Source organism: Phallusia mammillata, chromosome 5 (genome assembly GCF_965637545.1).
Source record: "Phallusia mammillata chromosome 5, kaPhaMamm4.hap1.1, whole genome shotgun sequence".
Classification (NCBI taxonomy): domain Eukaryota; kingdom Metazoa; phylum Chordata; class Ascidiacea; order Phlebobranchia; family Ascidiidae; genus Phallusia; species Phallusia mammillata.
The window spans coordinates 26,703,242-26,726,653 of NC_137256.1; the positions used below are offsets into that span (position 1 = coordinate 26,703,242).

Genomic DNA, 23,412 nt, shown 5'->3' on the forward strand with positions numbered 1-23,412 from the left:
CACATTATCATTGTACTTCGTCAAAGCGCCTACATCTATAAGATCGGCTTGGCACAAAGAACCTATTCCAGATACAATCACTTTGCGATTTGTTTTTAATTTTACTATATCGTTGCAGAGCGGCTAAACCACCCAAACTGCTTGGATTTTTTGGTATGGCATATGTATTTTGCAAGGTCTGTTCCATTTCAGTAGGCTTTCCACTCTGGTGAATTTGAGTGCATAAAACGCCAGCGTTCTCTGTTTCCAACTAGATCCAAAGGTAAATTTAGTTCTTTCAAAGCATTGTCAAACGTTTGCCAACCATGGGGAGAGAATTTTTTTCTTTTACGCAAAACGTCCTGAACGAGGTCAACAATGTTTGTTTCGGGAACGACACGATCTTTGTAAACAAGCTGGTTTCTGTCATTCCACTTTATATGTGAACTACGCTTCAGCTCATCCAACAAAACGCGAGCCTTTTTCTGTAATGTTTTAGGTGTTGTGGCGATCACCAGTTCTTCGGTTTGTTGCTGTTGTTGTTGTTGTTGGTTGTTTTCTAGGGTATGATTCGGTACGCTTGCAGGTACCCTATCTGTCGGTTGCTGTATTTTCTTATGGTATTGTAAGTATCGTTCAAGAACTTCCTGGTATCGCGATATTTTTTCGTGATCATTCAAGTCAGTTTGTTTTAAAATATTTTCCATTTCCTTATCAAGACGCGATAAAACTTTTGTTGTTGGAGCAGTATCCAAAGGTGGAACCATTCGAGGATCCATAAGGATCAATTTCCGTTTTGTCACGCCGCCAATTATTGTCGGAAGCACAGTGCCTATTAGTGGGCCTAAAAGCGCAGAAAGAAACCCACCCTTTTGATTAATCAGTTTTTTCTTTTGCGCAAAACTGGTTCGTTTGCTTGCCAGACAACGAATTTTGTTTTTGTATGGTTTCAATTTACGTTTTTCTACGGCTGTTAACGGTACGCATATTTCCAAAATGTAATCTATTTCGCATATGGGGCTTTTTTAACCAATCAGAGGGACGGATTTTTGCGGACTTTCGTTACGTCACGTAGGCCGTTGCGTAGTGGTTTACTTTGCGTATTTTTGATGTTGTAAGGTCGTCACTGCTTTTTCAAGTCAAAATAATATTTTATTTTGAAAATATGGCGAAAATGGAAGCATTCAGTACAAAAGTGCAGGTAATGACCAGTATATAATGTATTGCAATAAACTAGATAGATTATATTTTTCTCTTTGTAAAATTACTGATATTATGCACAGCAGCACACAGGCTACTTTCAGAGAAATATATGCAATTTTGTTTTAGATACCATCGCATCGTGAAAGCAAGCAGCAAGATAGAAGTGTTCATGTTTACTAAAATGCAATGCTTGCATGTAATGGCAACAATGAGGGCTGGTCTTTTATATTTAAAGCTACTTTTAAAAGGCTGTATGGCTATAGAGACCTATAATCACCATCACTTACCATACTTTAAATGACATAAATATCTGAAATCAACATACTGCTTAAACTTCCAAAATGTTTACAGTGATCAGCAGTATAATCTTACACTGCAAAAAAAATTAGCTAGCTATGAAGCCAAAAAATAAAAAAGGCTGAATTCAAGCCAAAAATGGTTTGGAATGGCCCATTTTAAAAATCTTTTTAAACATGGCTTATATCAATCCAGTATCGGCTTGTAATGAGCCATGTTTCTACTTTCACACTAAAAGTTTGTTGGCTGAAAATTAAAAATGGTTTCGGCTCATTTCCAGTCAAAAAATAAGGGAAAAATGAGTCAGTACAGTTAAAGGTTGGTCCTTATGGCTCAATAGTGAGCCATTATTTTTTGCAGTGTACTATCAATTCTGTAATGAGTTGACATCTTTTGTTGTTAACAACCTTTGGATTATACAAATACCCAGTTCAAATGCTGTGTTATTTTCTTGTAACCAAGTGTTTGTGGGTGCTATTTTTTTTTAATAGCATATAGGCCCATGTCAGTTGATTTGTTGACCTCTCCAATCTGTCCTAAAATTGTTTTTGGCAAGTACAGAACAATAATTTCCTATGCACCTCCTTCCAAAAAGCACTCATTTAAGTTATGGTGGGGCAAAACACATGTATCAAATCCTGAGGTTCTGTAAAAGATATTTAAAATGTGTAAACGAAAGCTTTCGTGGTCAATAGTTGGAAATAATAAAATGAAATACCATCATTCTATTTTAGATTTTGGTATAGTATGATTGTATAAACATGTTGGAAACCTCACATTAATATCCTTGTCAAAAACTAGTGTTGTTTATATTGGTGTCAAAACTACTGGTTGCCTTGACCTTGTTGTCATTAAAAAAATTTAGGCCTGAAAAACCTTTTTGTTTACTACCAATTTACCTAGTACACCAAATTTTTCATTTTCTGCAGTGTATCCGTTAAAGTGTCCTGTATAAGCCTCCCGAATTGCACTGCCTTCGTGAGTCTTGTGGTCGTATATGTGTAATTAATAAACTGGAAAATGGCAAGCATAATGATGACTTTAAAAAAGGCAGGCATAGTGTTTAACCATAAGCAAGCAGTCAATTTTAATTTGTTGTCTTTTCTTTCCACAAATATCCAAAACCATTTCATTTTTATTAAACAAACATTAATCACATTTTATCACCAATATGAAACAAGTTGCACATATTAGTTTCACAAGTTAACAGATCTTTAAAATGTAACAATACTTTTCATAATCTTTTGAGACAATACATACACATTAAAACATTTTTGGATTGCACTGTGTCAATCTGACACACTGGAATGCACTGCGTCAATCTGAAATAACTTTTTTAAGACCCCAATTATACATTACACATAAATTTTGAAATGCTTGTGTCAGGTCAGCCAGACTTTTTCTGTAGTCTATCCTTTCCGAAGTTTGATAGTTTTGGCAATGTAGAGGTTCTTTTTTTCAGAAAATATACATAAATATATACAATCTCTTGTGAAGATTGTTCTATTGAGTTATGATATGTTCATGATCAAATTAATAATGACACAAACATCGTCGAAAATGCTGAGGCTTAAGCATACTTCCATGCGGCAACAATAAATGTCCTACAATGATACAGCACTCAATCCTGAAATAGTGTGCTTTGGATAAGAGTGGTTGTTGGCAACTGCACTTCTTTATCTGCTACAAGCAACTTGGTCCTATTTGATTGCATTTGTTAAGTTGCCTCGGTGTTAAGTTTGACTTAAACATTTATAGATACAAGGCATAGAGTGTTGAATTTAATTGCACTGGTTTTTTTAGGACTAGAAAATGTTTGATACACATTTATTGGAAATTAAATCGGTATAAATTAGGGCTCAAATAATTAACTTCATTGACATAGCTGTCCCCAATTTGGCTTGATACACGGTCAAAATTTGGACCAACCCCCAGTCGTCAGATTGGTTGACCAAACCAATTTTTTGACAAAAATTCAAGGTCAAATTTGGATAAATTTTTGCTGGTACAAAGACAACTTGGAATTCCAGCTTGTATCAGAGATTTCACATCTGCAGAAAGACTGTCCACTCTATCCAAGCCAATTTGACTATTCTTCTGCTGAAGTTTTTTCCTCCAAAAAACATTTCGGTTCTTTCTTTTGTTACTACCAATCCAGCAAGTGCTTCTACGAAATGTTGTGCTTCTATTTTTTGAGTTTTAGCTGCAACTTTAAAGGTCTATGGTTTTGCCTACACAACAACTAAAGTTCAGTTTTTTTTAATTTAATTACTATTAAAACTACACGCATAGTACGCTTACACTGGCATCACTATAAACAATGCTATTACCATTAAAACTACATACATATGCTTAAACTGGCATAACTCTAAGCAATGCTAATGAAAAAGCTACACCTGCGAAACGGAACTTAAAATTTAAAATAAGTTGATTGCATGGTTGTCACGCATCGTGTCCTGTGATTGGTCAAAGGCAAAGTGTTCTCTGATTGGTTTGGACTGACGAAGCGGCGGTGAAAACGATACCTGTGATTGGTTAAAAAAGCCCCATATGCGAAATAGATTACATTTTGGAAATATGCTAACGGTACGTTACCCTTGAGAACGTTTGAACAACACTCGGCTATACAATTTAGAAGATCTTTGTCGGCACCGTTTAAAATCAGTTTCCTAATTCTCGGGGAACTCTTTTCCAACGCCTGCAACACAGCGTGATTTCTTGTCAACAAGTCCGACGGCATGATTCTAAATGAATCAATATCACAGGTGTATTTCAATTTAAACCCGAGGTACATACACAAACAATTTATCACCAGGAAAAACTCCTGTACGTAATCGTAAAGTTTCGTCCGTTTCCTGCTTCAAATCAATTAACAAATACCCATAAGCGCGCGTTGTAGCATCAATAAACGATTCCACAAGGACTTTTGAATTACCGGGGTACATTTGTCGGGCTAAATGATCAATCTGTGATTTATCTCAAAGATTCTTAAACAGAATTAAATAGTGTGGGTTTAACGAAATGGTTCTCTGTTCGCGTCCACAGTGAAAAATATTTTGAACTAAATAAATAACAAACAAATTTTTATGATGACAGCCCTTCGTAAATAAATTAGTCACTGTTTCATCTGTTTCCAGCAGTAAATCGTCAATGACACACAGAGAATTTTCAGTTAAATTCTTTATTTCAGTAAGCCCCTCATGAAATACTACATCAGGGAAAGTACGAAACCAGTTCTGAAATTCACCGTAAAACCAAAAAACACGCTTTGGAATTGGACAAAAAAATTCTTTTAGGTGACGAATAACATTTCGAGTGAAAAAACTTTTACCACTTTGTGACGGGCCACTTACAATGATACTGCTCGGATGTGTAAACTGCATTTTCAAAAGTGATTTATTTACACACTTGTGAGGTCTTTTTATCTGCGGCAAAGTCGCCTTCTTTTTTAAGGGCATCGTGAAATAATTTTTCTATGTCCTGCAAATCACTTGTTAAAGATTTACTGGTTTCATAAGATGCGGTGTTTAAGGCTATTGGTTTCAAATACGCTATAGGCGAATATAAAACGCGTTCCTTGAAAATTAATTCTGCTCCGTAATCGAGGCATTCTTTTTTCAATTCCTGGATATACGTCCATAAACCGTCGTTTGACTGCTCGATCCTAAAATATAGATTATTTGCACTCGAAAAAAATTGTCGGTACATCTAGGAAACGCTATTAAATAGGACATTTCTTTGAAAATATATGCCGCCAAATTTTTCAATTGGTCGTAATCAAAAAATAAATTTCTTGATAGGCGGACGTGCAATGTGGCCAACCGAAGCTCACTATCTGCAATAAAACAAGAAATTAAACGTGGCATAATTTAATCAACCAAACAAACATACACTCTTACCTTGTCTTTCACGGTTTAAGTTCAATTCGGCAAATACAGCTTTGGCGGAATCCATGGTGTTTGTTTCAAATGCACGTTTCAACACCTAAATCGCGGCGGTTTTATACCTATATTTGGGGCAGGTTTAAACCTGCCTGGGCACAGATGGATGGCATCATTTCCTGAACAGCTGCTTACTGACTGTCTCTGTTTCATTGCACCACATCCGTGAAATAGGTTATCAATTAAGATGATGGTATGAGCTATACTCGACCGGTTTTCCGTTTAGAAGAATCGATCTATGTAATTATTTTGCTTGGAAAAAAACAGACACGTATTTGCGTTAAACTAACCATACGACTTAACGTCACGTGATCTTATTCACCATTGCTGCTGCTGTAAATGAGCTATAACGTTTACAGTGGCGGCTCGTGCCTAAAATTTGTGGGGGTGCTGCTCAAAATTTTAGCCTTTATTGAACATATATAAGTTGGCAATATATAGAAAACCTACATTTATAGTTTTCTAGCCATTGTTTTGTGTAGAAAAACAAGTAATACAAATCTTAATTAGAAACTCCATTGTGACGTAATTTTTGTTACGCAATAATGTACACGAGTGTAAATAGCAGACGGCATCATTTGTGTATTTTGTTTACTTGCACAGCGACGGCTAAACTGTTTAGCCTAAACACCATAACATGCAGTAATAATGTGGAACAAAAACACACGTGACACAGACTCGAAACTAAGCGGTTGTAAATACGGTAAAACACAACAAGAATATAGAAAAAAAAGTAATGATTCGAAAAAGGTCGAAGTATTTCAGTTCGACAACATTTAAAAAAATGGTCATATTTCATTTAAGTTACCTTATGGTCACAGTCAGCGTTTTCAACATATTATATGACCTTCACAGATTATAATTGTCACACAAAAAACTAGCCATACAGCTGTTTATTGGTATCATAACTGACAAATTTAACAACCACTTTACATTTGTGTCAGAACTTGTTTATTTTAACATCTTTTTTTGAATTTTTGTGTACAGACTATTATTTGTCTTTCAGATTTTTAACTGCTATAATTGTTGCTTTATTTGCTGGCAAATAGGTTATATATAATTGCTTTTTTTAAGTGCAAAACTCCTTGAAGCTTTAAAATTTACAACACTCTCACTTAAATTTAAACCATATTATTAAACTTTGTGCTTCCTTTTTACAACCAAAATGAATCATAAAGTTATAGTTTGGGCATCATAATTGATAGCGTCTTCCTTGATTCCAAATGACAACTAAGAAACTGTTTTTCTATTGAGTAGTACTAGCGCTGCAGGTGCAAGTCTTTTGGAAATAATGGTGTTCCTAACAAAGGTTTGCATCCAAACTGTTTTGCCTTTGAAAGACTCATGTAAACAGCAAAAAGGATTTTTCATCCTAGTAATTTCACTTGTCAAAACATCATCTAGATTATTTTCAAAGTAATCATGAACATCAGATCTACAGAAACATTTTCATTTCAGTAACTAGTATTTCTTTGTCAACAATAGGATGTGCTTGGTGGTCACTACTATCTTGTCTGTAGAATGTTCATTCTTAAGACACACTTCCTGTGAAGCAATTTAGCAGCTACTGTTTAGAGTACATGTCCATTATATCAATACTCATCTTTTTCATCATGTCCACGTAAGGGAGTTTCAAAGTTTCCACAGAACAAAATGCAGTCTATTATTTTGGACAAAATTTCACGATTTTTTTCCACTTTTTTGTTGTGTTCAATAATTGACAGTCTATATACGCCTCACTAAGTTTTTCCTTAATATTTACAGTTCCCAAAAGTGAAAGTGAAACATCATTGTCCACATGCTTCTTTGACTTCTCATGTTTTTCTGCTTTCTCAACTATTTTGGCTACATTTGTAAAACCATCTTTTGTCCAGCATTTTTCATCACCTCCAAACAGCAAACATGGAAAACAGAACAGTGCATTTTTAACTTCACAACCACAAAGCCATTTTTTCTTTTGATACCATTCAGAATTAAAACTGCGTATATATTTCTTGTTGTGGCTCATTCCTGGCTGACAAAGTTGAATATCAGGCGTTGGACGCCCTTTTTTCTTTATACTTACCTTTTCAGCACTTGATAACTGCGAAATCTTAAGTTGCTGAAGCTCACTTACAGTCACCGAATTAGAATCTTGAAAAGCCATGATTAACCTTTCAATCAAAAACTGTAAAAATGATTAAAAAAGAATAACTGTCGTACTGTACTCATTGTCGAACCTGATGGTACACGTGGTATGCTTTGGCACACAATAAACGCGGAACAGACAACTACTTCCGGGTGACCAGGTCACACGCTACGTGATTGGTGGAGCTGCGCGAGCCGCAGCACCCTGGCTCCTATTTCGCCCAGCATGTAGCTTTTCAAAGTGCGCATGCGCAGAACCGCAAAACGTCATGAAACGTCACGAAACGTCAAAAAACTGGAGCTGCAGTTCCAGCATAGATATACATTAGTGTTTCCAAAAAAAAAATTTTTTTAATGAAAAAAAAGGTGATTAGGGCGGAAATTATGCTTATTATATATTGATAAGGAATAAAAAAATAAAAATAATGAAAGTTATTTGTAATCTTATGGTAGGTTTATTAAGTAAAAATATCTAGGGGGTGCTGCAGCTCCGCAGCACCCCCTAGCACGAGCCGCCCCTGAACGTTTATCTATTTTTGAAAAAACTAGTTTTTTGTTTACAAACGTCTTCTAAACAAGATTGAAGTAACAAAAAGAATGGTTATAATAAGAGACGAATCAACAGGTGAATTTCTTTTACCACTAAACGACAGTGTGAGTGACAGCCTCTCCAACGCGTCGCTTGACTCTGATGTGACATTTATTTCTGATGGAGCTTTGTTGCCTGAAAGTGATACCACAAACGTAGGATCGAGTCAGATTTCAGAAAGCTGTATCAGCCCTGCTTCGTATGACAGCGATGACCAAAGCTTATTGCCTGACAATTCAGCTGAAATGTTAAATTTTGTCAGCAGACGTAAAGTGGACCCGTTCTTTGACAGACCTAAGGTTTCTGATGACATGACTTTTCCGGGAAATACGCCTAAAAACAGCCCTGTGCGCTTTGAAGACCTTGTTAGCGATTCAGATGACGACGATTGTGAAACTCCTTCTCCAGGGTTTAAACCATTCAAAATGAATTTGGAAGCAAAGTTAAGGGCTCACGTTTTTGATAGTGATGAACAAAGTGATTTCTTTACGGTGGTTAAACCCCACGCTGCACGGAAACTATGTTTCGATGCTGTACAGGAAAAACGGGATTTTCAGAAAGCCTGTTGTAGCAAAAGTTTGCGAAGTAAAAATTCATACCGAAACGAAGTCCACGAACAAGATCTAAACATTGGGCAGTACATTCTGAAATGCTTTGTCAATTCACCCGCCGTTGTAATGAACAGCAACGCGTTCTAGATATGTGCAACAATAGTGAGTTAAGTGGAATTGAAAGCTTGAGCGATTCAAGTTCAGTTCCTTCACCAGCAAACACCAAGATTAAACGAAGCCCCGTCACGCGTTTACAGCACGCTGAATTTAGACAGACACAGCAGACTAGTATGGGTGGTTTGATTTATGACAGCGCTGATGAACCGTCAATAGATTTTATGATCAATTCTTACTATGCCCAAACGCAATCTTCTAATGATGATGAGGATGATGAACAGGTCTTAAACGAAATTGGTCAGAAAATTAAAAAGACATTTTACAATTTGTAAAGGGCGTCCTGTTTGTGTGGGTTTTTGTTTGCTGAAAAAGACAGTTGTTTATGAGCGAGGTTTGTTAGTAATAAACCAATCTGTTTATGTATTTTGTCTTTTTGTTGTGAAAACAGACTTTTCAGACTTGTGTGTGTGTGTGTTCATGTTTTTGTGTTTAATAATCTCTTTTTGTTGTGTTTTTTCAGGTTTTAGGAAAATGCCAAACTATTTTTGTCAACTGTGTTTTCGTGAGTTTTTTAACGAAAGTGCCTTAAACTGTCATTTAAGACATCATGAACTCCACACCAGAGGTGAATGTCATTTATGCGGCGGTATTTTCAAAACCACATTTTCTGCACGGCGTCATTCGGTTCATTGTCAAGGCCCACGAAACTTTACCTGCAGGACTTGTGCGGCACGCTTTCAACAGCTGAATGCCTTAGAGTCTCATTGCCGAATTTAGCATGGTGAAGGTATGTCTGTCCAAAACCCACAAATACCCATAATAGCACCTAACGAACCCCAAGTGATTGTACCGGGTGCGAACAACCCGCCCAGCTTTTTAGATGCTGAAATGCAAGCTTATTATAATAGACATTGGCCTTCAATACGTACGCACCATGCAGTTGGCCAGCCTATCCATGATGTTTATAACTTTACTTATGACGACATGGACACTTACAAGAGTTGCGAAGGTATCTACTTCAAAACTTTCCATATCAAGCCAAGATTTCGTTAAGTGTGGGTGTTATTTTACGAAATCAAGAAACTAACCAATTTCGATATTTTCACGCTCATCCGGGTTACACAGCGATGGACGAGCCATTCTCCTTGAACACAACTGACGATATAGATAGATTTATCGAATTAGTTCGCAATTTAGATCTCTTGGAAATTGGAAGCCAAAATCGCGAAGACACAAAACATTCCGCAGAGCTAATTACGAATATAACTTACTATGTTTACAAACCAAACGGACAAAACCCTATAGGTGCTAGGGTGGCCGCACTTCCAAAGTTCCTGATAGACACCAAAGCAGTGTATACGATGCTTTGTGATCACAACGGTGTTTGAAGATAATCTCTGTTTCTTTCGCTGTTTGCAAAAGTGGTTTTTCATCCAAGGAAGAGAGCACGATTTATCGGATTTGTACAAGCGCTGGACTTGTGAGCGCCCGTGCGACTTTAAAGGCATACAGCTTGCGGATTTGGAAAAATTAGAACAAATCTTTGAGGTTTCTGTAACAGTTTTTGAACTAGTTCAAATAGAGGAGAAAATAGTGGCACGACTTGTTCAACGATCCGCCATTTGTCTTTTGAAGAAAGGAAAATTTCCGAAATGCTTCCTCAATTTGTACGAAAACCACTTTAGTTTAATTAGTGACTTCAACCGCTATACAAGAACCTTTGCTTGCAAAATCTGTAGCAAGACTTTTGACAGATTTAGTCGAGTAAAACGCCACGAAAACCAGTGTACAATGCTTACCAAAAGCATCTACCCGGCCGGGGTTTATCACTATAATCATTTAATTTTTCAAAAATTGGAAATGGAGGGCTTTGATCTGAGTGGTTTTGATAAATTCTATTCATTTAGGAGCACATTTGACCTGGAGAGCTATTTGAGCTCTACAGGGGTTCCTCCGAGAACAGAAAAGACAGAATTTATTGCCCAACACAAGTTGCTGTCGTTTTGTGTGTCAAGCAATGTTCCTGGATATGAAACACCTTATTTTGATGCGACACAAGGTGATTCGATGAGTTGGGTGGCCAAAATGATAGATTATTTGATAGCGGTTTCGTCACATGCCTATGAAATACTGCTGCAAAAATACGAGCAACTTATATCGGCTATAGAACTACAATTGGAAACACAAGCATCTATTGAAAGAGTAGAAATGGAAAAACTCCCCTTGTATACGCTGTTGCAAGAATTTAACAAGTATTTAAAACAGCTGCCTGTGTTTGGTTTCAATTCTGGTCGATATGATTTGAATTTGATTAAACCAGATTCAATCAAAATATTGCACATACGTAAACTACGCTGTGATGTGGTTAAAAAACAACGAACTGTTTTATGTTTGATTACAGACAGTTTAAAGTTTATGGATATAAGAAATTTCCTGGCCCCAAATATAAACTATGACGCATACCTCAAAGCATACGGTGCCACTATGCAGAAGGGCTATTTCCCTTACGAATACATGACATCACTCGACAAACTAGTTGAAAAACAGCTCCCGCCGCACGCTGCATTCTACAGCCATATCAGCGGCTGTAATATTACTTCGGATCAATATTTACATTGCCAAGAGGTAAGTTTGTTCCACCTCCTACATTACACGTTTAACCTTTTTAATTTGTGATGTTAATTGTTTTATATCTTTTATTTCAATATGCTGTCGCTGGCATGGCTGCCTACTTTGTGAACTTGACCCCCCAAATTCAACACCACCTAAGACGAGAGAACAACTCTATGCTGCGACAGTGGAAAAGACAGAATATTTTCAATCGCTGGGGTACACGGTGATTAATACTTGGGAATGCAATTGGAAAATTTACTTGGAATCTAACCCTGCGGTAAAGGCTTTTGTAAAGAACCTGCGACTTTCACATCAATATCAAGGTGAAATGACAGAGCAACAGCTTATCGAAAACATAAAAAATGACAAGATATTTGGATTAATAAAATGTGACATTTCAATACCGGACCATTTACGTAAAAAATTTGCACAGTTTCCACCGGTATTTAAAAATATATCGGTTTCAAGAGACGATATTGGGGTGCACATGCGTGCGTTTGCTGAACAGAACCATCTGCTAAAGAAACCTAAACGACAATTAATTAGCAGTTTTACAGGAGAACAGCAATTAATTGCATCACCACTCGCGCGCTACTATCTAAAATTGGGATTGATTATAAATGAAATAACACAATTTGTTGAATATAAAGTGTAACGACCGCTAGGTGCGCAGCCTGGCCCTGCGCCGTTCGTCACACTAGATAACCCTTTTTGTAAAACGCGCCCGTCCTACAGCCTGTCCTCCAAGACGACCCACTCTTGCATTTGCAACGAATGTTCTTTTTTGGCGATAAAAGGCAAGCTGACGAATAAACCAAGACGACAACGTCAATAGCAACGGCAACGGTTTTTCTGTAACCACAAATAATTCACATAAGCCATACGTATACAGTATGACGTCATAGCGACCATCACACAATAAGCAGTTTTAACAGTACACACAGGTCTTACTTAAATCCACGTTAATCAGTCACATTTTACATTAAAATTACTTACAATTACTCATAACAAGTCAAGTTACTGTTAAAATACACATTAACACAAGTTAAACACAAATCAAGTAAGAACATAAACATACCAACTGTTGGGTAACCAGGGCTTTACTAGCACGCGGCTAGAGGTTCCACAACTGACAATTCAGCATTTTAGCTATTGCTCTTAACATTTACAGTTTCACTATAAACAAATAGACACAAGAAATTAGGATAAATTCACTTAAATTGACTGCAAACCTAGCAACTAGCGCAACTCACAAAAACGTGGCATTCAAAGCACATGCTCTGTCGCGGATGAATATTTCAATACGTCACGAATAAAGGAGAACTTATATCAGCCAAGCGGAACAATTAATTCTCGCTGTAACAATAAAGGGCTAGCATGCTTTAAAGAATTCGGCGACAAACTTGTAGCAGAACGGCGTTTGGGTGATGTTTCGTTAGAATACAAAGCGTTGAGCGATGTAGCGAAACTGAAAATGAACTCGTTCTATGGCCGCACCATTACGAATGTAACCAAACACCGACATGTAGAATACGTAGACGCCAAGAGGGCAGCCCGACTGATTTCAAGTAAACATTTTCAATACTTATTGGACTTGGAAAATGGATTTTATGAAGTCGTAAGTAAAAAGAAAAAATTGGTATTCAAATACCCAGCCCAAATCGGTTTCACAGTCTACTCGTACGCCAAAATGCATTTATTACGATTTGTGTATGATTTTCTTGATCACTATATTGACCGGAAACACTATGAACTTCAACTTTGTGACACTGACAGCATTTATGTATCGTTGAACTTGAATTTGGAGCAGTCTATTCGACCGCATTTGCGTGACGAATATTTTCATTCCATAGAAAAATGGTTTCAACGGCCTTTTTGTCCAAAACACTTCAACGATTTTATTTTTGCCAAACGCCGTGGGTTAAAATGGGTTATGCAATCTTGTTGTGAACAACAATTTCTTTGGGATAAAAGACGATCAGGTATTTTAAAATGTGAATTTGAAGGCCAAGGGCTTGTCGCTCTTTGTTCAAAAACATATTACTGTTTTGGCTCGAACAGTGACCTTGATAAGATCAGTTGTAAAGGTGTGAATAAACGTCAAAATGACTTACGACGGCAAAATTATTTGAATGTATTAAAAACACAAATGTATTTTACTGTCTGCAATCAAGGTTTTATGCTTAGAAACGGAAAAATGTTTACTTATAACCAATATAAAAAAGGTCTAACCTATTTGTATTGCAAACGAAAAATTAAATCAGATGGTATTTCTACTGATCCCCTGGAAATTTAAAGCTACACTTGTAAAGTTTGATGTCAGGGTAATTGTTTGTTTGTTTGTTTGTTTTTTCTTTGTGTTTTCTTTAATGTATGCTCATTTTGTCTTTGCATTGCATGGGTTATTTCATTGTGTATATGTATTCTCTTTTCTCGGATATATAAGTGTGTGATTTTACACGTGGAATCGTTTGAATGAAAAAACTGACACAAATAAATAGGACTACTGTAATAGCATATGCGCAATGACGGCTTCAGTAACAGCTTATCAGTGAGATCATAGGAAACGAGGTATCCTATTTCACCCAAAATGCGGCCAGCTCGAGTTTTAATGTGAAATCGAGCGCCATATCCGCACAATTAAAATTTTAATAGGTTCGGCGCCAACAGACACAAAACAGCCGTGCACAGCGCCACGATAAAACTTATTATAACATTTTTTGATTAATTACCGTGCAAACGATCGCTTTGTGCAACAACTTTTTCAAAAGCTACTCTAATTGTGCTTACGTGTGTGTGTGAGAAATAAAAAAGATCGAAACGAAAAAACAATCTCTACCGGGATTACGCATTCGAAACGCCGCGCGCGCGCGAGCGCCGCGCACGAGACGCGCCGCTCATCCGACACGCAATCGAGCGCGACGCGCGTTCGCTCATCCGGCGAAACTCCACAGCTGGCGGACGACGCGTTTTTCATTCATCCAGCGAAACGCCACAGCTGGCGGTCGACACTAGAAACGCAGCGTAAAAAGTCTATGACGCACGCAAACTATTGACGGTTTACTGTCTCGGTTGTTTTGAAAGTCATGACCCGCTTTCTTACAACAAACAAACAAACAAATAAATTAATACATATATTTGACTACGTCAAAACCTAAACAAGTGTGAAAACAGGCATTCACACACAATTCCCTCTAGAATAAAAGTCTCAAGGTCAACAACACCTGAACACAGATACCGGAAAGGTTAAACAAGGTCACACAGGTCTTGCGCAAGTCTTACACATACTTCCTTTGAAATTCCACGTAACAATAACACCTGCAACGTCACCTGAAAACTTCCGCCAAGGTAAGACTTCCTTCGGAACATCTTCAAAAGGAAGTCCTCATCTTCGAGGGGAAGTCCTCATCTTCAAGAATGGGGAAGTCCGCATCTTCAAGACGTCTTCAAGATGAGGAAGTCGGAAACCAAGACGTAGCCAAGACTTCCTGCGGAAGTCTAAAGACGTCTTCAAGGTCAAGGTCAAGGTAACCGGATGTCTTGCACGGAACTTGGGAATCTTCGGACCATCTCCCTACTACTTATATTAACGTTGAAGCTAATTAACCCTGCTTTATAATTTTGAAGTTTAGGTTTAAATGTTGCTTCTGTATAAGCACATAAAAATAACCAGGAACGAATTTTACATAGACAATGCAGTAAGGTAATTAATTTATTGTTTTATTGTTTAAATCAGTGGTGCCCAACCGAGGGCATATTTTAAAAACGCTTCCCAATACTAACAACAGGGCTTTTTCAGCCAATCACAAGCGGAATTTCAGAATTTCCGCGGGTTGTCGTTACCACATATCTAGGTTGCTAAACGGTTACTTTGTTTTTGAGTGCTTTTGTGCGAACATTTTGCCCTGCACATTGTGCAAAAAAACTTGGCAATAGTGGAGGCCGTATTTGCTTAGCATACAACCGAGCCATTGTAGCTGAGCTTTTGACGAACATTGAACGGTACCAAGTATACACAAACATTACTCTGTTCGTTTAGCGAGTTTATAACAGCAACGAAACAGTTAATGATTTACCAGTGTTTTGTGCGCTAGATTTGCACCTTGAGTGTTACCAGGCTAAATTTGTTGAAAGCATGGCGCAGTAGTAGAGCTGAAAGCTTTCAATAAAGTTTGCTCAAGTTAATGAAAAGAAATACAGCGTTGGAAATTTTCGACCTTCAAAGCCCTGGTGTCGTATTTCAGAGGTACATCCTGGCTTTTGAAGCGAATTGAAGCGTGTCTTGTAACACAGACTTACACTTTACAGACGGGCAAGGGCGCTTTTATATTCGGCGGCAAATAATAATGTGGCTTGGCGCTTAGCTGGGGTTGGTTCAGAAATTCAAGACAAAATAATTTAGCTGCTTTAGTTAACTATGTCAGGTTTTATCACATTTTGTGTCAACTTTGTTTCTGCTTATTATTTTGTTAAGCGATATTTTTGTTTGCTTGTTTGCTCTACAATTTGTAAATTAACACACAATTTTGTCATAGTATAAAAGCAAATGACATGAGATAGTCAAGCTAGAAATAGTCAAATCTTACACAGTGACAAGTACGAAACAGTGGTTTTGAAATATGTATTCAAGCACATTTGTAGCAAATACGGCGGCCTTGTGCCCATGTTTTGCAAACCGTTTTGCAAACCGTCTTTTTGTTGTGCATTTGTTGGACGTTGTTACATCCTAATGGTAAAAAGTAACATCATATTTCGCAGGCTGTCAATATTATAGACTGGAGGTTAAGTTAATGAACAGGAATTTAAAAATAGGTTTACCGCGTTATAAATGTTCATTTTTGCAAGTACACCATGACTGTTAGACTGAATTGATGTTTAGCGAGTTTATAACAACAAGTTAGTAATGATGTAGCAGCGTTTTGCGCGCTTGATTTGTACCTGAGTGTTTCAAGGTTAAGTTTGTTCGTATGACAGCTGTCAGTTTGTTGGTACGACAGTACATGGTTTAACAGAACCATAAGGTTTAGTTACAAAGCAAATATAAATGTGTCTGCCCAGTATTATCTTGCAGTATAACACTAACAAACTGTCGTTGTCAATATGTGACACTCTTTAACTCTATCAGTTGCTATATTAACCTTAATACTAATTAATGGTGCTTTTTAGTTAGAAGTTTATGTTTAAATCTTGTTTCGGTATATGCACATAAATAAGCAGTAACGAACCTTACATAGACAATACAGTAAGGTAATTGAATTATTGTTTCATTGTTTAAATCAGTGATGTTTCCGGATTCAAACAACAAGGCTTTTTCAGTCAATCACAAGCGGAATTTCCGAATTTCTGACGGTTTTCGTTAGCCGTTACGTCACGTCTAGGTTGCTAAGCGGTTACTTTAAGGGGTTTGACTAAAAGTGAGCTAACTAGCACTCACATGGTAGTCCAGCTATTGTTTCCGTCACGCCTTATTAACACTGCATGCTTGTCGGATGCTTGCATTGCGTTGGGTGCTTTAAGAGCAGGAAAATGACAAAACTGAGTTTGTGTGGTCGGTTTTCTGCACCAACCTTGTGTTATATTACTTAGTTTGGTCGGTGTTTGGGAGTATTTAATATAAGATTTATCTTTTTATTCCGTCTTTAAACGCGTTAAAGCCGCTTAAGCTACATCATTGTGATTTTACTTAAAATATAGTTTATTGCTGATTAAATTAAAGTCTGGTGCAAATGAAACTTTCCAATACTGGCTGCATCTTTGATAAACTAATGTATAACGACTTTGACCCCGTACAGGAACTCTAGACAGACCAAAAGTCAAGCTTAACCGAAGACCATATTTTTTTTCGAAGTTACACTCATTTTAAACTGTCAAGAAAGGGTAGATTTTAAAAAAATGACCGGACGATGATTATTACAGAAAGTTTGAAGAACAGACCTTTTTAATGAGAGAATATGCAAAAGTGTGTTGTGAAGCAAAAAGTTTATTTGAAGGGGAATTCAAGACGCCGAACAATTGCTAAACACATAAACTAAAAATGGTGCAGAAAAATGAGTCAAAATGCTATGATAAGTAACATGAGGTTGAACACAATAGAGTATTTAGAAGGTGATGTTTTGTTCAAGATAAAAAATAAGTTGACAAAAGGAATCAAAATTGTTAGCAAGTTGCCCACTATGCAACAACAGGGCTAACTGATTTCTTCAATGGAGCAAAAGTCTGGAGGTCTTACTTCCTTTATCTGAGTACCTTCAACTTTTACAAAGTGTGTGCATTAAATGCCTGACAGAAAGTTTCAGCCAGCCAACAAGCTGGATTTTTAGTGTATTGCAAAAGTTTTATGATCCATTGTGTCAAAGTTTCCAAAATAGGACATGTGATATTCTATAAGTTGATGAGGATAAGGAGGAAGGAAAAAATTTGGATTTTTTGTGATTTTTTGTTTACTTTATCCAAAAAAACTCTTTTCTAAAATGTTCCTAAGATCTACCAAGCTGTCCAAAGTGTTAAGAGGGGATCTGAAAAATAAATCAAAAACCTTTTAAAGTGTCTGTACTTTCTACACAATGTTTTTTTAACATATTACAAAATATAGAACCACTTAATTTTCAGGTTATCTTGTTAATAATAATGTTACAGCTAACAGTAGGCTACTGTGAAAAAAACATAGTGAGTGAGAATTATAACGCCAAGTGATTTACCGAGGCTTGAAATTAAGATTTTTAAAACTGAGCCTGTAGATTAGTGATTTCCAAACTGTGTGTCGCGAAAGATTTGCTTTTTTACCGTGGAAGCATTCCCTGGTGTTTAAGACTTGATGATGAAATTCTGTGTGCATGGCAAAATTTAGCTCATATATTTTGTTGGTAATGAAAAGCATCTTTACCCACTACAATAAAGTTGAAAATTATCATTCTTAAAACAACTTTTGTTATGTTTACCTGCGACGTTTGTCGCGGATAGAAATTTTAGTTCCTTTAATGCGCCGCAAGACTTAAAAGTTTGAGAACCACTGCTGTATACAGTGCACAATGATGCGAGCTATGTCAAGGTATCATCAGTGCAACTGATGACAAGACATGTCATATTGGCTAGTATAGCCATCTAATGACCCTACAGTTTGTTTGAAGTAACAGGATTCCCTAACAAAGATTTGACACTGGCTGTCAATAAGGTTTTAAAATACACCTTAAAGCAGGTGTGTCCAACTCGAACACACCGCCGTTCCAATTTTGGTTTTAAAATATACTCGCGTGCCAACGTTTCGTACCCTTTTCAAATCATGTCTTTAACGTCTCAACGGTACGGACTCAATGCGAATATTTGACCAATATGGAAAACCCTATTAAATGGTTAGAAAAAAAAATAAAGTAAGGCGTCAAATGCGAGTAAACTTGTTAACAATACTCCAGAAACCTTTTATTTGTTTATCCGACACAAGATACAAATAGGTTACAAAGGGGCTTAAGTTTTGTCAAAAATCGAAGAATCTAATTATTGGATTGTGTCACTTTACTACTGATAATCTTTACTAAAGTTAGAATAAAGGCTAATAAGAATCAATGGAAACAAATTGAAATTGCGTGACAAATCCTAATGTTTACCATCTGAATGTGCAAAAGCTTGTGTTCCATTTCAAATGCTCGGCGTGTCACTTTTGGTACGCGTGCCACGTGTTGGACACCCCTGCCCTAAAGGGTTCGTACAACTAAAAACTAAAAACGTTTTAATGGCTCTGCAGACTAAAGTTATTGAAAGCATGGCGCAGTAGTAGAGCTGAAAGCTTTCTATAAAGTTTGCCCAAGTTAATGAAAGGAAATACCGCGTTGAAAATGTTCGACCTTTAAAGCCCTGGTGTCGTATTTCAGTGGAACATCCTGGCTTTTGAAGCGAATTGAAGCGTGTCTTTTCATACAGGTTTACAGACGGGCAAGGGCGCTTTTATATTCGGCGGCAAATAATAATGTGACTTGGCACTTACCTGAGGTTGTTTTAGAAAATCAAGACAAAATAATTTAGCTGTTTTAGTTAACTAAGTCAGGTTTTATAACATTTTGTGTCAACTTTGTTTCTGCTTATTATTTTGTTAAGCGATATTTTTGTTTGCACGTTTGCTCTACAATTTGTAAATTACCAAACAATTTTGTCATAGTATAAAAGCAATTAACATGAGATAGTCAAGCTAATAATAGTCAAATATGCATTCATGTAAATTTGTTGCAAATACGACGGCCTTGTGTCCATGATTTGCAAACCGTCTTTTTTGTTGTTCATTAGTTGGACGTGGTTACATCCTATTGGTAAAAACTAACATCATATTTCGCAGGCTGTCAATATTTCAGACTGGAGGTTAAGTTAATGAACACAAATTTAAACAAAGGTTTACCGCGTTGTAAATTTTCAATTTTGAAAGTACACCATGACTGTTGAGCCGAAATTATGTTAATTTAGCGAGTTTTGGCAGCAAGTTAGTAATGATTTGTTAGCGTTTTGCGCGCTTGATTTGTACCTGAGTGTTTCAAGGTTAAGTTTGTTCGTATGACAGCTGTCAGTTTGTTGGTATGACAGTACATGGTTTAACAGAACCATGATGTTTTGATGTGAAGCAACTGTAAATGTGTCTAGCCAGTATTAACTTGCAGTATAACACTAACAAACCGTCGTCGTAAAAATATATCACATTTTAACTTAATCAGTTCCTATATTAACCTTAAAACTAATTAATGGTGCTTTACAATTTTTAAGTTAAGGTTCAAATCTTGATAAGCAGTAACGAATTTTACATAAACAATACAGTAAGGTAATTGAATTATTGTTTTGATCAGTGATGTTTCCGGATTTAAACAACAAGGCTTCTTCAGCCAATTACAAGCGAAATTTCGGAATTTCTTACGGTTTTCGTTAGTCGTTACGTCACGTTTAGGTTGCTATGCGGTTACTTTGACGGGTTTGACTAAAAGTCTGAGTGGGTTGACTAGCCTGATTCCACGACAGTGTTTCACCATAGTATACTCACATGGTAGTCCAGCTTATTATATTACTAAGTTTAGTTGTTATTGTGCTGTTGGATAGTATTTAATGTAGGTTTAATCTTTTTAGTCCGTCTTTAAAAGCGTTGAAGCCGCTTTAAACCACATCATGGTGATTTTACCTAACTTATAGTTTATTGCTGATGAAATTGAAGTCTGGTGAAAATGAAACTTTCCTATACTGGCTGCATCTTTGATAAACAAATGTATAACGACTTTGACCCCGTACAGGAACACCGGACAGACCAAAAAGCAAGCTTGAACGAAGGTCATATTTGTTTCAAAGTTACTCATTTTAAACTGTCAACAAAGGGTAGATTTTGAAAAAAGACCGGACTATGATCATTACAGAAAGTTTAAAGAACAGACTTTTCTAATGAGAGAATATGCAAAAGTGTGTTGTGAAGCAAAAAGTTTATTTGAAGAAGAATTCAAGGCGCCGAACAATTGCTGGACAACATAAACTAAAAAAATAGTGCCGAAAAACGAGTCAAAATGTTATGATAAGTAACACGAAGTTGAACACAATGGAGTATTTAGAAGGTTATGTTTTGTTCAAGATAAAAAATAAGTTGACAAAAAGAAGCAAAATTGTTAGCAAGTTGCCCACTATGCAACAACAGGGTCAACTGATTTCTTCAATGGAGCAAAAGTCTGGAGGTCTTACTTCCTTTATCTGAGTACCTTCAACTTTGACAAAGTGTGTGCATTAAATGCCAGACAGAAAGTTTTGGCCAGCCAACAAGCTGGATTTTTAGTGTATTGCAAAAGTTTTTTTAATACTTCTTATCAAAGATTGCAAAATAGGACATGTGATATTCTAGAAGTTGATGTGGATAAGAAGAAAGGAAATAATTTGTATTTATTTATTCATGTTTTTTTGTTTGCATTAGCCAAAAAACACATTTTTAAAATGTTCCTAAGATCTACCAAGCAATCCAAAGTGTTAAGAGGGGATCTGAAAAATAAATCAAAAACCTTTTAAAAGTGTCTGTACTTTCTGCACAATGTGCTTTTTAACATATTACAAAATACGGAACCACTTAATTTTCAGGTTATCTTGTTAATAATAATGTTACAGCTAACAGTAGGCTACTGTGAAAAAATCATATCTCAGTGGGAATTATAAAGCCAAGTGATTTATCGAGGCTTGCAATTAAGATTTATAAAACTGTGGCTGTAGGCCAGTGATTTCCAAAACTGTGTGTCGCGAAATATTCGCCTTTTTTACCGCGGAAGCATTCCCTGGTGTTTAAGACTTGATGATGAAATTCTGTGTATATGGCAAATTTAGCTCATATATTTTATTGGTAATGAAAAGCATTCTTACCCACTACAATAAAGTGCGACGTTTGCCGAGGAAAAGAACTTTTAGTTCATTATTGCGTCGCATGACCAAAAAGTTGGAGAACCACTGAAGTTTACATAGTGCACAATGATTCGACCTATTTTAAGGTATCATTAGTGCAACTGATGATAAGACAAATGTCATATAGGCTAGTTTATTTGGAGTAACAGGATTCCCAAACAAAGATTTGACATTGGCTGTCTATAAGTTTTTTAAATACACCTTAAAGACAGTGCCGGATTAAGGGTCTGCTGGCCTGTAGGCACATTTTATAAGTGGCCCGAAAATCAGGGTTGCCAACTAAAAAATTAGAATTATCAGTGTTGCCAAATCATTGTCGCAAAGATGAAGTGGTCTGGATTTTTGACTGGGCTGTAGGCACGTGCCTACTTTGCCTAATGGTTAATCCGGCACTGCTTAAAGAGTTTGTACAATTAAAAACTATAAACGTTTTATTGGCTCTGCATACATTAAACAATAAACCCAATAACTAAAAAACTTCAAAACAGACACAGATTTGTCGCCAGCAGCTTGTAAAAAGTAGCTGTTTACCACAACTATCATACAAAACTCCAGGCGAAGTGCAGTGTCAGTCATGCATAACCAAAATGCGCAAGATAATAAAAGAAACGGGAGGAAAAGAGGAGCTGGACTACCATGTTAGTATAGATTGGTTTTAGACTTGATGATGAAATTCTGTGTATATGGCAAATTTAGCTCATATATTTTATTGGTAATGAAAAGCATTCTTACCCACTACAATAAAGTGCGACGTTTGCCGAGGAAAAGAACTTTTAGTTCATTATTGCGTCGCATGACCAAAAAGTTGGAGAACCACTGAAGTTTACATAGTGCACAATGATTCGACCTATTTTAAGGTATCATTAGTGCAACTAATGATAAGACAAATGTCATATAGGCTAGTTTATTTGGAGTAACAGGATTCCCAAACAAAGATTTGACATTGGCTGTCTATAAGTTTTTAAAATACACCTTAAAGACAGTGCCGGATTAAGGGTCTGCTGGCCTGTAGGCACAGGTCTGGATTTTTGACTGGCCTGTAGGCACGTGCGTACTTTGCCTAATGGTTAATCCGGCACTGCTTAAAGAGTTTGTACAATTAAAAACTATAAACGTTTTATTGGCTCTGCATACATTAAACAATAAACCCAATAACTAAAAAACTTCAAAACAGACACAGATTTGTCGCCAGCAGCTTGTAAAAAGTAGCTGTTTACCACAACTATCATACAAAACTCCAGGCGAAGTGCAGTGTCAGTCATGCATAACCAAAATGCGCAAGATAATAAAAGAAACGGGAGGAAAAGAGGAGCTGGACTACCATGTTAGTATAGATTGGTTTTACAAAATATTTTTCGGACTGCCTTTTCCGCACAGTGTTTGAATTAGCCTGACTATCAAGGTAGAGCTACTAACACTGCGATTTGGCTTAGGCCCGGTCTGAGAATTTCTGGTAGGTGGAGTTCAGGGGAGGAATTTCATTAAAACTGTAAAAAACAATTACATGTGAAATGTAACAGAATGTTTTTTATACATTAGGGATGTTCATTATAATTTGGATCCGGTTCACATTTGGAACCGGTTTTAAAGGATTCTGAAA

The 23,412-nt window shown here is 36.7% G+C and overlaps 1 long non-coding RNA gene across 1 annotated transcript; it reads left to right on the top strand.

Annotated features, from left to right (window-relative positions):
• The first annotated feature begins 335 nt into the window (after positions 1-335).
• LOC145228752 (uncharacterized) lies at positions 336-2,512 on the top strand. Its single transcript, XR_013860261.1, has 2 exons — positions 336-1,180; positions 1,309-2,512. It is a non-coding gene; the product is annotated as an uncharacterized LOC145228752 (long non-coding RNA).
• Positions 2,513-23,412: the final 20,900 nt, after the last annotated feature.